Source organism: Fukomys damarensis, unplaced genomic scaffold, assembly GCF_012274545.1.
Source record: "Fukomys damarensis isolate Sample0158 unplaced genomic scaffold, DMR_v1.0_HiC HiC_scaffold_18, whole genome shotgun sequence".
Lineage (NCBI taxonomy): Eukaryota > Metazoa > Chordata > Mammalia > Rodentia > Bathyergidae > Fukomys > Fukomys damarensis.
In genome coordinates this window covers 21024556-21039038 of record NW_022900930.1, presented here as the reverse complement: position 1 = coordinate 21039038, position 14483 = coordinate 21024556, and the positions used below count along the sequence as shown (strand labels likewise).

The following is a 14483-nucleotide window of genomic DNA, read 5'->3' as shown; positions in this document are numbered from 1 at the left end:
GACCCGCATTACCCCAAAAAAAAAAAAAAAAAAAAAAAAAAAAAAAAAAAAAAAATGCTCATAATGAAATTTGATGGCAATTTAAATTTTTCATGAATCTAAAAGTTTTTCTAAATTTAGTCTGACTAAATCCTTAGTGAGATCACAAACTCATTTTTATGAAAATACTTCAAATATACCTCAAATGAGTTCACAAATCTCCCAACTAAGAAAATGAAAAATTAAATTGTAGTTTTCCCCACCTCTTGCCTCACAAGCACAAGGGCCCATGTTTGATCCCTGGTACCAAAAACCAAACCAAAACAAATAAATTGTAGTTTCCTAAGTAGCTTTGCATTGTACAATGTCCACAAAAACATGAAGATCTTTCTGAGACTGATTCAGGCACATTTATCTACAAATTTTTAGTACTCTCAAATGTTCATATTTTCACTGGAGATTATTTACTATGTCTGAAATCTTAGTGCTTGATGTCTTAATGAGAAAAATAATACAAAAAAATTCATTGTGCAGCCAACAAAAATTCATATGATCAACAAAACAAAGGAATGTTTTCAGATTCTGGCTTTGGTTATTTTTGTTTCTGATGGGACAGATTTGCTGAACAAAACTTATAAGCTCCTTCCTTCTCTCCACCTTTCACTGACTTCACTCAAAACATACCCCCCAGCCCTTTACCACAAGGTCCCATTTGACTGTTAACACACACATCGGCTGTAAGTCACCAAGTTTTTTTTTTAAGGGTAATAGACTCTATTATTGACTACACCTTTATTCTCAGTGTACATTTCATTACAAGTAATAGTACTGAACTTTTCAATGCTTACAGTGTTCCCTAGGAGTATATCAGGTGAGCAGGCGGAAAAACATATCTGGAAGTTTATTATTTTTTCCACTAATGTACTTGACACCACCTCTGGAGAGGAAACAAAAGGCATACTGTCAAGCAGATAGACCTGGACAGAATGTTACTGTTTGTTCCTTACAAGCACAGAGGTATATTTAAGCTAAGAAAGGCATTCCGTGGTTCTCTTGGGACTTCCTTCCTCCAGCTGAATTATACCAACATGTTCACACCAGTGTGGTTCAGACTGTGTTGAAATTTAAAATGCAGACTTCGATTTGCCAGTGTTTAAATGCCACAGCTATAAAAATTCATATTAGAATCAAACCTGGCTCTAAAGTATCATGAAACAAATAGAAGAAAAGGTGTATATACATGAAATTACAGTACAAGACATGGAAATAAGGAATGTTCTTGTTTGATAGGTCTACTCATACAACAAAACCTCAAAGGCAGCAGAAGTCACCTGGCTTTGGATTATGTTTCAAATCCAAGCTCACTGACATTCATGAAGCTTTTGGCAAACATGGGGCAAGTTTCGAGCAAGGCTGGGTAGAATGCTTCTTTCATGTGAAGCCTGTGTGAAATTCAGTGGCTTTGGCGAAGTTTCACCTTGAATTTCACATTCCAACAAGCCAAAGTTTCAAGGTAAAATTAAGGGACAAAAGGAAACAGGATAGGAGGTAGGCAACAAAATAGGACAAATGGGAATGGATGGCTGTCTCCCATCTTCCAAACGGATTTCATCCTGAGGCCGTTCGATTTTGCACTTTAACTTTACCGGCTTCAGTAACACATTTGCGTTCAGCAGAGCCGGGCCAAGCCTTCCCAGTTCTTAGGGGAGAATGTTCTTGACCCTGCAGATTCCAGATGAGGCAGTGAACCATTTGCTTCAAACAGGGGTGGGGTGGAGTGCGGTGGAGGGGTGGGTGAAAATATTAACTCTATACAGAAATTTGAGGATTAAAATGCTCCTTACTATGCAGATTTGAAGGGAAGGAAAAACAGCAATTGCATGTACAGGTTTTGGAAATAAAACTTAGAATGAACATCTCTAGAACTTCCTACTATTAACCCAAATTCCAGAGGTCACATTGCACTCGCTTTTAATGTTGCAGCTCCACAGCTGCACAGCTCCACCCCTTTGAAGCCTGGTCCTATGGCCACTTGCTCCCTTCCTACTTAGCAAGGTGCAGGATACAGGAGCAGAATGTCAACCCCTTAGAGCCACAGTCTGGGATTTAAGAGTCTCTCGACAGGATTGGGCTCCTGTGATTCCTAACAGAAAATCTGGCCAGGAACTGTCGAACTCAGTGTCTTGCCTGAGGATTTGAAAATACTCTGATTTTGGGGCAGGAAAGAAAAGAGTAGCAAACAAAGTAACACACACAGAAGCTTTCTTTGAAATTATAAAAATATTTGACGGTTGACGGGATGACTAGTAAGTACTACAATTCACTCATAAAGGGAAATACTTATTTTTTTAGCCCTTATGCTGAAATTTTGGCTACTGAGGATTTTCTTCTCATTTTTTAAAAAACCTTTCCTTCTTTCAAATTTTTTTCCTTTCTTCTTTCCTCCATTTGTTTTGTTATTCAAAGGATCACTATGTATTTAAATGAATGTTTTCTTTTGAAATGTGGTCTGTGCTTCCAATAAACTTCTCGGGAAAAAAAAGTCTTAAAACTCCGAAGGCTTTAATGCTTGTGTTAAAAACCAAAAAAAAAAAGAACAGTTGGGCCTTAAGGCACAAGGTGATTTTGAGGAAGCCAGACCCTCTAGTGAGGGGTTGCTAGGATTGAGCTCTGTGCTGTCACTTACTCTTGCTTTTAGACATCTGCTAGAAGGAACAGCAAGTTGTCATAATGTCTACTTGGTAAAAGAACTTTGCCAGAAATCCTTTTCTTTTAGTTAGGAGTTCCTATAGAAAAAAACTTCTAAGACATACGAGAGAGAAAAACCAAAGCTCCAATAACTTATTTGAAGGAAATGCTATCAAAGCATTAAGCAACAACAAAAAAAGACGTTTTAATGAACATGGTAAATACTAGTCACAATCAAAGTAAATGCTGTGTTTGAAGTTAAAGTCCACAGATCAAAGTACTTTTGAAAATGTCAAGTGCAGGCATAGAGGGGCAGTCTAAATAGCTTTTTTTTTGGTCATATTAGAGAAAACTGCCAGCAACCGTATCTACCAAAGAATGAGTTTTGCTAATTCAGCTTAGGTGAAATATTCTCAGAAGTAAATCATGTAAATTGTTCTACAAATTTACAGAAGCAAAAACAAAATCCCCTCACAAACCGACTATCTTGACTGTATATTAGCAGTAAACAAATCATAGATGAAAGGGAAAGATAATAAAATATAGATAACTCATTAGGAGCAATTACTAATGTAGTTTTTTATTCAGGTGGTCGCATTTTTTCCCTTTTTGTGAGAATGCCCTTAGAAAGTTAAAAATAGGGAAGCAGTGTAAACAACAAAATTATGATGTCTGAGAGGTCCTCTCCCAGCAGTGGCAATCAAGTCTAATTAGAGTTGTGACCCAGCACTCAACCACCACTGTATGGCAACAAGTACTGCAGACAGCTTTAGGCAAAGTTTAAAATTACAGCCACAAAAATGAACCGATGCTATTACCCTGCCCTGGAATACAGTATTTACCTGGGAATCATTTGAAGCCTCCCTTATTTTAACTGTAAATAAGTTATTTTAAAAACATTGCTCATAAACACACCAGAAAACAAATAATGCTAGAGTACAAATCTTACCTACTGGCAGCTGAGTTCCCAGTTGCTCTATTCAGAGGAAGTAGGAGTCAGTTCCTTTTACATGTAGAGATTGTTTATTTAGCCCTTTTTAAAAGGTCTTGAACTCCAGAGGTTTAAGATTAAGTCCAATCCAAGTGTCTGAAGGAAAAAAAAAAGGGGCAGGAGAGAAGGCAAATAAGAGAGGGAAAGAATCCCAGCTGCTGGGTGGTGCTACTGTCCAGAGAGCATTTGAGCTATTTTCAGCATTAACAGAAGCCGGACTTGTCTGCGAAGGGATGAAAATGCCTTCCCTGAATCACCACCCCCAACCAGGGGAGGTGTGTGTGTGTGGGGTGTGCCACAGACCAGGAAATCCACAACTTGGTTCACTGTGCAAATATTCATTTAAAATACACACACACACACACACACACACACACACACACACACGTGCGCGGCTGGAATCTTAAAGAAATACAATGCAGTGCCAGGCCACAATCCTCAAGTTTTCAAAAGGACTTAGCTAGTCTGCTGAAAATAACATGCTATAGCTTATTGAGAAGGAGGAATTTTCTTCTGTGGGTCTTAAAACAGCATTTTAGAGCTCTCAGGTAGGAATATCTGTTGCTAGCCTATCTGTAAGGCTGAAGACAAATAATTTCTTTCTAGCATGCCCCTAAATTTCCAGTTTCATCAACTATGCTATTTTTGAAAGCTATTGAGTTAAGCTGTTGACATTTCTTATCTGTTGGCAAAGACTGGAGACCATTCAGTGACATGATGCAGATGGACGCTGCTCCCTTTTTTCTGACTCCTTGGACCAATGAATACTTCAGATTGGGTCACCAACAATGACTGGCAAACTTTAAACTTTCATTTTGTTTCTAGAATTAATGGCTAAGATCTATAGGCTGCATTCATTTATCAAATACTTAATGTGGCAAGCGCTTCTCTTGTGCTGGGTGTTCTGAGAAAATAGTGGTGAGCAGAATAAGCAACACCCTTTCCTTTAGGGGCTAACAGCACACTGAGGCAGCAAACGATAAATTAAAAATGGAATTTGTCATATTTTTCTGCCTCATTTTCACATGGAGAGACTGTTTTAATCATAACCACTCAAGACTGAGACCTTTTTCTAGTAAGATTAAAGGAAAGGACCATGCACTTTCATTACTTCATTATTCCCTGTTCTACGCTACTAAGAAGGAAAAGCAGTTACCCTACCAAGAAAACACTTAAGAATTTTCTGAAAGCCTTTATTCTGTGTAGCTGAAAACCTTGAATCTTATACCTGCTCTGCACAACACAGAGAATGCTTAAGCAGCAGAAAAATCCTGCTTATTGAGGAGGCAACAAGATTCTCCAATCTGAATCCAATACTTAACACTCTGGTGTGTTTTATAGTTACTGATGCTCATATCAAACCCAATTCTTTGCTATTAAAGACTCTACAGTTGCTATAGAAAATACTGAAGATTATGTTTGATGCATGTAATGAAAGGGTCATAAGACTATTTTGAGAATTATGTTAAAGAAATATTTCTGCTCAGTATACCTTATATTAATACTATATAGATATTTCAATTAAAAACAGAACTACGACTTAAATTTGAAATCAGAATTTTAAAATAAGATTAATTTTGTTTCAAAATATACACCAGAATTTGAAAAATAACTTCAGAATGAGACATATTTGTTTGTCTGTTTTAATAATGATATTTTTTACCATGTCTTAAATACCTACCAGATTTAAAATGAAGTATTTATTTGACTTGTCGAATTCTCCCCATAAAAACTGAAAGCATAGAGTCAGACAAATTTCTGAAAAAACAACTCACTTTTCCTCCTTATAAAGTTTGTGACAAAAAGGAAAATACTTTAAAAATTGGCCTTCCTTGAAAAAATATGGACATTTATGAAAAATCACGTTAGCTGTATGACCAGTACATAAACTGCTATTTTAAAATTTCTAACAGCTTGCTTTCCATATCAATCCTAAGAGAAGCCCATCGCTTCACTTTCACCTATTAGCCATGTTGTGTCAAGATCCGCAGTTGAACACACAGGTTTTGGCCTTGCTTCCTTCTTCAGTTTAGGATGGCCCCCATCCTCCTGCTGTGCAGCCTTGGCAAGGTCTCCTTTGTTCCTCAAGAATCCTGATTGCCCAAGAAGCCCTTGCCTTGCATCTTTCAACAGATGTCATGTCATAGAGAATAGCAGTTGGACTTTGAGTATATTTTAAAAGTTTAGAGAATAGTAAACTCTGACTTTTCTACTTACCAAACTATTATGCCTTTTATACATTATTGATATCTTAACAATTATACTAATTGTATTAGCGTTGATTTTGTTCAGATTTTTCTTTTAGAAATACCGATTTGAAATAAGTGAGAAAGGATTATATGGGATTGAGCTCCCTATATCAATAAAAGATTAAAAATGGCTTTGGCATGTGCTCCACTCACTGTTGGATAAAATGATGATAAGAACAGCACTAGTCCCTGGGTTCTGGTCAGGTTTATATAAATTATGCATGGAAAATGGTCAAATAATGCCTGACACGTAGCAAGCATTGATAAAAATTAATGTTATTTTGTAACTCTGGAACATTACTGTCCATTATGGTGACTAGTTGTGGCCATTGAATTCCTAAAATGTGGCTAGTCAGAATTAAAACATTAGGTAAATGCAATACACACTGAACTTTGAAGGCTTAATATAAAAAAGTAATCCATCATTAAATTTTCTATTGATTACATGTTAGAATGACAATATTTTGGACATATTGAGTTAAGATATTTTATTAAAAATTAATTCATCTTTTTTCTTTTTACTTTTAGAAATGGGACTACTAGACAATTTTAAAATTACATATATGGCTTACATTGTATTTCTGTGGGACAGTGCCATCTAAGACAACAGCTATGAGACTGTGGCAAGCATCAGTCATGTGGAACGTTTTATAAAACACAGATTGCTGAGTCTTTTGCCCAGAGTTTCTAATTCAGTAGGTCTGGAGAAGGTTCTGAAATTTTGCATCTCTAATGAGTTCTAAGATGATTCTTGACCACAATTGAGAATTTCTGGTCTTGAGACCAAAGTTAATGTTATCATCAGGATCTTTTTAGAAATGCGAAATCTCGGGCACCATCCAGACCTACTTATACAACATGTGCATGTTGTTAAAATTTCCAGGCTATGTGTATGCCCATTGAAATTTGACAGAAATTGGTATGGACTAGTGTCTTTTAGCCTTGCATACATATAAACATTATGTGAAAAAATACCAATACTCTGGGTCCACCCTAAAGAATTTTATCTACTCTGGAGGAAATCTAAGAATCTGCTTATCTAAAATGCTTCCCAGGTGATTCTAACATATAAACAAAAACTGAGAGTACTGTGAACAGTGGGGCCTTCAGAGCAGATGCAGAGAAGGATCTAGGACCAGGCACTTCCTGGTGAGGGGAGATCCTTGGGAATTGTCAAGTGCTGGGAAAACAAGAAGTGCAGATGGTGGAAAAGGCTGAAACCACACAGTAAGGGCCAATCAGTGGGTGCCGTGGTCAGCAGTGAGAGGTTTGGCCAGAGACACTGTGCTCTTGCAGGTCTTACAGAGGTCCCAGCTGCTCCAGGCTTGGAGTTCAAAGGAATACTGCATACACAGAGTGTAGCCTTCATCTCAGAACAAGAATGCTAGACAAGTTATCTTGCTAGAGATTCAGACGGTGAGGAAGAAGACTAGGGCCCAGTTGTAAGTACCTGGTATAAATCAGGAGTGGAGCTAGCTGTCATTTTAACTGAGTGTCTTCAATCCCATAAATACCAGGTCTGCTTTCAGAAACTAGAACAGGAATAATCTTTCAAATAGAAGAAAAAAAATGGATGAAGGCATCAAAAGGCAGATTAGTTTTATGTTTTCTTCTTTCCCTCTTTAGCATACAAGAATTAAGAAGATTCTGAATTAAGTAAGGATCTAATTAACTGATATATATATATAAATGTAGTGCAGTAGTAGTGCTGCTTGCCTCCCATGCCAGTTCAATTTTCAGCACTGCAAAACAACAACAATAACAACAAAAGTGTACACTAAGGTATCACTGTAGAGACCGTTTCCTTCTCTTGGGGCATTTATATCCCAAGAAAGAATCTTATTGATCCAAAATGCTTTCTGACTATCAGAACTGGTGAGAAAGATTCATGTTTTGGAGGAGAGAGGCCTTCTGTTATTCTTTAGTACACCTTTGTTCTACCCTAAATAAGTGAGCATACCAGCTTAAGAGTTTGGCTGACAAATCTCACCAGTTTGTCAAATACTCTTCACTTTGTCACCTGGCCCCAGAGTTTTGTGTAGTTCAGACAGCTTTGTAAGAACAAAATCCTCCCTGCAGCAGAACATCTGGGCTTACATTAATTGCATTTGAAATTCCCACTTCTGGGCTGGAGATGTGACTCAGCCACAGTGCACTTGCTTAACATGCACGGGGCCCTGGGTTCAATACCTCAGCACCAAAAAATAAAACCAAACCAAACAAAAAACACCCAGTTCTACATATGGTAGCCACCTGTAGTTTTACTTCTCCCTTTGTTGGTCAATTGTTTCAGAAACTTATAAAGTGGCATAATGGTTCAAAGCAGAGTCCAGAGCCTGGATTTGCGTCCTGGTTGCATATGTGTGACTATGGGCTGGGAGCTATCTTATTGAGTTGCTGTGATGATTAAAATTGTTATTCGAGAAAACCACAGAAAATCTGGCATATAATAAACACTATACACATGTTGGTTAGAAGCATATATTTGAATAAATATGCAGATTTCTATAGGTGGCTAAATGTAATTAATTTTTGTATATCAAGATGATTTCAAAGGACTTTTATGTGCAAGATTTTTAAAAACAAGTCTTTTGTGAGTTTTTGAGTGTTGTTTAAATTTTTTGCCCCGGAGTACTCAGAATTCTCAATTGATTCCTCATCATTTCCTAACATTTGAGAGGCTCTCAGAAGGAAGGAAGTGAATGTAGTTTTCCCATGGATATTGTTTTCTAGAGTACATTTTTTTCTCCCGGAAGTCCTTTGAAAAGTGAATTGTACTATAGATGTTTGAAGGCTTTTGTAGCCTGTGTCAGTTTAGTAGCGTTGTCTAACATCCCAGGAGAACAATGTTTGTCATTCTCTTCTTCAAATGTTTTAGTGTTTAAGGAGAGGCAGCAAGACCATCTGAAACACTGGCAGGAGTTTCAAAGGTGCATTAAAAAGGCAGTCAGATTCAGACTGTAGAAATAAGATAGTGCTGATCAAAGGAAGAGGGGGCTTGCTGAAGTAAGGCAAGCAAAATGATGCAAAATAAAGCCTAAATTCAGTGGAACACTTTATATTTGTTTGCTTCAAACATATTCAATGAAATGAATCTTATGCAAGAAAATGAAAGATATTCAACAGCATCATGTACTAAGCATCCACCAGGTCACCTGCAGGAACCTCCGTCTGCTGTGTGGAAATACACTGAGAAGGGAAATCAAGGCCCGAGAGGGTCCTCTAATCCTAGACATAGTCGCACAAGCCCTCTACACTTGTGTCCTGGAATGTGGGCAGAAGAACTGGACTATAAACCCTTACTAACATAAAAATTTATACTTTTATTTGGCAACCCCCATAATTTATATCTGTTAGTGTAAATATTGGAAAGTTGTCCAGTCACATGTTCAACACTCCCTGGTGGTTGATGATAAGTAACTGTGTTTCTGGAAGTGATTTGGACCCATATGTAACACAATGCCACCAGGGACTGAATTTTACTAGGTAAGGTGAAATAGTTATTGAATATTATTTATTATTATTATTATTAAAATATTATTTATTTAGTACCAAACTCAAGAGATTATACAAAAAAACTTTTTCAAGCTTGTTCACTTAATTCTGTTTAAAACTTTGTTTTTAAACTTACTGCCTGAGTTTCATGTATTTTAAAAGATCACTCCTGTTAATATATAACCTGTTTAGATTTAGCTTTTCTTGGTACTTATATTGGAAATTAAATATATGCAAAAGTTGCTAAATTTGACATGAGACTATTTAAGATAAGCCTATTTGTGGTGGCCTTTCAAAGGCCCAGCATCTTCCAGCACCGCTATCCACATCCTCCCTACTTCCCTTCTGGCTCTGTTGTTTGTGTTTCTCTGACCTTTCAGTTCCTAGAATGTTCCCCCTCCAGGGCCTTGACAAGCAGAGCCTCCAGAGGGGAACCCCGCCTTCCTCACTCAGCAGTTAATGCCGCACATTCCTCAGCCTTCAGTCAAGTGGCCTTCACAGGAAGGCCCTCCCTGATCCACCCACCTAGGTCAAATTTTCTGGTATTTAACGCTTGAAGAATCACATTCCTCATCCTCTGCTAGCTCAAACGTGGTTGCCGAGTAATTCATTGCATTCTCCTATACCAGCTCCTTACCCCATACAGGTGTATTTGTGTCTGGTGCAGTCAGTGCTCCAGATGGACTTACTGAATAAGTAAATGATTAAAGAAGTTCTGCAGAAGGCATTAAGCAATACATAAGTATTTTTATTATTGCATATTTATCAGAATTTGTGAAATAAAATGTATCATGAAAAAAGCAAAAGACTCTATTCTAGTTAAGCAGCTATTCTACCCAAAACTATTCTCTGATATATTACTTTATAGCTATCTATTTGGCTGACAAGCTGTCTTAAGAGGCAGATGCTATTTGTTTTCCCCACGGGGCATAATAAATTCTGTTAATAATTTTCACTTACCACCTAAAACAGATGTGAAACAGATCAAGTCACCTGCACACATATATCTCTCAACCTTTTTGAGAACCAACGGATGCTCTACGGGGTTTTTAATATATATTTCTTCTGATTAGAGTTGTTGAAAGAGTTATATGTTGGTCTGTACGTTGCTAGATAATCACAGCACTTTCTCCACAAACAGCTCTCTGCAAGCCCTACCCACTGCTGTTATAAGCGGGCGTATGTGCATCAGGCATGCACTCAACATCACACGGCAAGGCTAGCGAGTCAGGCCGGCATCACTCCTGTGGTGCAAAACCCTTCCTCATGTCCCCATGGTGCATTCGTTATAAACACGCAATGAATTGCTACAGTGATTGAGAAACTGGGAGATTTGCTCTCTTGTTTTCTGGTAAAGGGACAAATAATGTCAACAGGAGATGAAAGGAGGGTTTTGTGTGGCCAGGGATACAAAGCAGTAGCCAAAGGGGCTACTGAGGGCGATGGAGACAGATGTCTGCTGCATTAACTTACCAGGGGCTCTGTATTCATCTACCATTGGGCAGAGGAATGCTTGTCATAGCCCAACAATATTTTAGCTGCAATATTTATGCACACGCTCCTTGTAAATGCATAAAATACTTAATCACTGAGGAATGGGATGAAAAGTATCTTTTCTTAACCACCAAATAAATGAACAAATTAACCCACAATACATAGCACATTTCCATAATTACTATGATATGATTCAAAAGTTAATCTTGCAAGGTATTATATTGTGAAGCACATATTTCGTATTGACTCCCATTTACTGTCAAAGAACACCTAAAATTCTTGGATCTCTGAAGAGATAATGTCTTTTTGTATGGTATTGGTTTAACTAATAGCTAGTTGCCCCTAGGTAGCTATAGATGAGGGTTGCTCACTGGAGAAACCAAGGCAGGATTACAGGGTTGGGACTTTTAGCCCCACTTCATAATCCCCACGAAGGTGAGAGGAGCTGAGGCTGAGAGGAACTAATTACTAATGGATACTTTAATCAGTCTTGCCCAGTAATGAGTCCTCTGTCAAAACTCAAAAGGACAGAGTTCAGAAAGCTTTTGGACAGCTTTTGAATGTGGAGGTTCCTGGGAGAGACAGGCAGGACTACCTTCCATACCTTGCCCTATGTGTCTCTTCAACTGTGTGATTTAGGATATTCTTTACAAAATCCAGTGATACCCAGGTTCATAAACATTTTTATCTGTAAACAATTTGGTTCGCAAACAGAAGCATTTGACAAAATTTTGTTTTGGTTTGCAAACTCTCCACCGGGTGACAAACATGACCATGGTCTTCTTTCCCACACAAACACAAACATAGTCATATTTCCCAAAACTGTAGAACAAATTAGGCTCATGAGCAGAGGCACCACTGTACTGGTAAATGTGTTTCCTTCCATCCTGTGAAACACTCTAGGAAATTAGCCAAACCCAAGGAGAGAGCTGTGAGAACTATAAGTTATATCTTGTTAATCAAAACGTACTGGTAAAACAACGCGAAGCTTGCATTTGGCATCTGAAGTGAGGGGCAGTCGTGGGGCCTCAGTCCTCAACCTTCAGGATCTGACTCTCCAGATAATTTCAAAACTGAATTGAATTAGAGGACTCAGTCAGGATCCACTTCAAAACTGCTTGCAACTTATGAGTCTTTATGAGTCTCACAGTCTTTTGTATTGATTGTTGATAAGAGCACAGAAGAGACTGAGACCGAACATCTAGACAAGGGTACACAAACACACACACACACACACACACACACACACGCACACACAAGCACAAACACAGAAAAATGCTAGGAAAATGTCCTTAAAAGTCACAAGGGTGGAGGATGAACAAAGAACGGTGAATAGCTGACTAGCATTTTTCAGTTAGAAGGAACTATAGATTTATATTAAAAATGCCTTCCTAAATGTGTGCCGGTTAGATACCGGAATCTTCAGAGAGTGGACAGATGAATAATCCCCATGCTGCCTGCCCTTCAGTACAGACCTCCCCACCTGTTTGTGTGGCCTGCTGGTGCCGGGACATGGGTGACAGGCGTGCCAGTGCCCTCCTTTTCTCCGTAAGCATTCTTCAAGGACCAACTTGACAGACGTTTCTCTGATACCTTTTATTTTACAATCAAGTCAGTATTCTACCCTCATTAAACTTTAAAAAAATTAGTTAGTGCACATTAATTGTACAAATCAATGGGTTTCGTGTGGCACCGTGTCATTCTCGTGCATGCGCACATCATCCTTCGATCATGCCTTCAACTGGTTCGCTTCTCTTTACCTGATGTAGTCTCTCTTCTATTTTCAGATCATCATCCTTTTTTTGTATATTTCACATGTGAGAGCGCAGTACTTATCTTTCTATGTCTGGCTCATTTGGCTTAACATAATATCCTCACTTGACTTTAAAATAAATTTTATAGAGCTTTGGTAGCCACTGTTTTCTGCTTACTGAAGATCCATTTTTACTTTTTTCCTTACTAAAGAATCCTGATGAATAGTTAAAAACTTTCTTCCCCACATAATCCTGAAGTTTGTTCTGGCCAGTAAGCTCCAGGGAGCATAACTTATTGAAAACACTACATGTACTCAATAACAACCCAAAATCTCCCAAGAGGCTTTTCTGACTGAAATGAGGTCCTACTCTGGAGGCCCACTCCAAGGAATAACTGAGCCCATCCTTGCTGCCTGACCTTGGATACCTTATTTGAGTCAAATCCAACTTCTCACTTGGTTAAATGGCTGAATTCTGGTGGTTTGTTGAAGCTGGAAACACCTAACAATCAACTGAGAATGATTTTTATCACATTATGCTGACTGAATGATAGCAATAAACTATTAGGCTTGCCATAAAAAATCATATAAAAATAGTTTTAGAAGTTTTTAAAGTACTGCTGGACATCAACAACCAGTCCTCACAATTGCTGTGGGCAGTAGGTTTCAGACCCATGATCACTTCCTAATGCAGGAAAAATTGCTATGAAAATAGAGCCAATGTGCCTAACATCCCAAGAGGTGTACCATTTCAATATTATCTGGTTCTAAATATAGTAGAGTAGTAATGTTTCTAAAACTAACATTTACTGATCAGTGACATCAAGAGAAACAAGAGCATAGCAATAATCTACAGGAAATACAAAACAGGAACCCAATGTTCACCCTGTTCTCGGTGTACAATGCCAGATCATTGTTCAGAAAACTTTGAACAGGGTCACTCACTATAGCTTTTGAAACTTAATTGAATGTTGGAATTTGTCCTCGTTACAGAAAAGGGCAATTTATTCAAGATTATTCAAGGCTGGTAATATATTAACTTTGAATATTAAGAAAAAACGCCTATGACTTCTAGTCATGATTTCTTCAAATCATAAATATGCTCTGTCATAATTGAAATAAATCTATGTTGGACTAGAAAACCAGTAATTTTTCAGAACTAAATAGAAACACACAAACAACATGGAAATTATTCTAGGCATTTTTATTTTATGGTTTCTGAAGAAGGGAATACAAATCTACACATATGACAATCATACATATTTTCTTTCTACCCACATTTACATGTAAAGTATCTGTTTGCCATCATCAAATCTGTTAACTATGGCTTTCAATTTGTACGGCTACTCTAATCTCTCTGTGGTCCAGTTGTTTCACAGATAAAGTAAGAACTGTAGCAGTACTTGATTCATGATTTATGTGAGGATTAAATGAGTCAATGTATGCAAAGCTTAGACAGTGCCTGGTACACAGTATCATAGTAGGAAGATATGATTAATTACCTTAGAGCAAAACAATTATTTTTTAGGATAGGATTTGGCTCACTGGTTCTGCCACCTGCTTCTTAATCTCAAGGGCTCCAGTTCTATCCCAGGTACCAAAAACGAAAAACGAAAAACAAAAAAATCTAAGTATTTTTCAGGACTGGCACTGAACTCAGGACCTTGTGCTTATTAGGCAGTAGCAGCACCACTGAGCTACATCTTTGGCCCCCGTAAAACAAGTTTTTAAACATGATTGAAGAATATAAAGTATGGTAAGACATATCTGGCATATGGTATATGTAGGTCCTAATTTTTAAAAAATAACAGAAAAAATATTTTAAAATATGGTA

At 37.7% G+C, this 14483-nt stretch overlaps 1 protein-coding gene across 4 annotated transcripts in view; it reads right to left on the bottom strand.

Annotated features, from left to right (window-relative positions):
• The window catches only part of Sorbs2 (sorbin and SH3 domain containing 2), a 209765-nt gene that overhangs the window by 172356 nt on the left and 22926 nt on the right, over positions 1-14483 (bottom strand). For all 4 annotated transcript variants that reach the window (XM_019206848.2, XM_033765408.1, XM_033765407.1 and 1 more), the window contains exon 2: positions 3617-3754. The gene's annotated coding sequence lies outside the window, so the exon portion shown is untranslated. The remainder of the gene's footprint in view (positions 1-3616; positions 3755-14483) is intronic.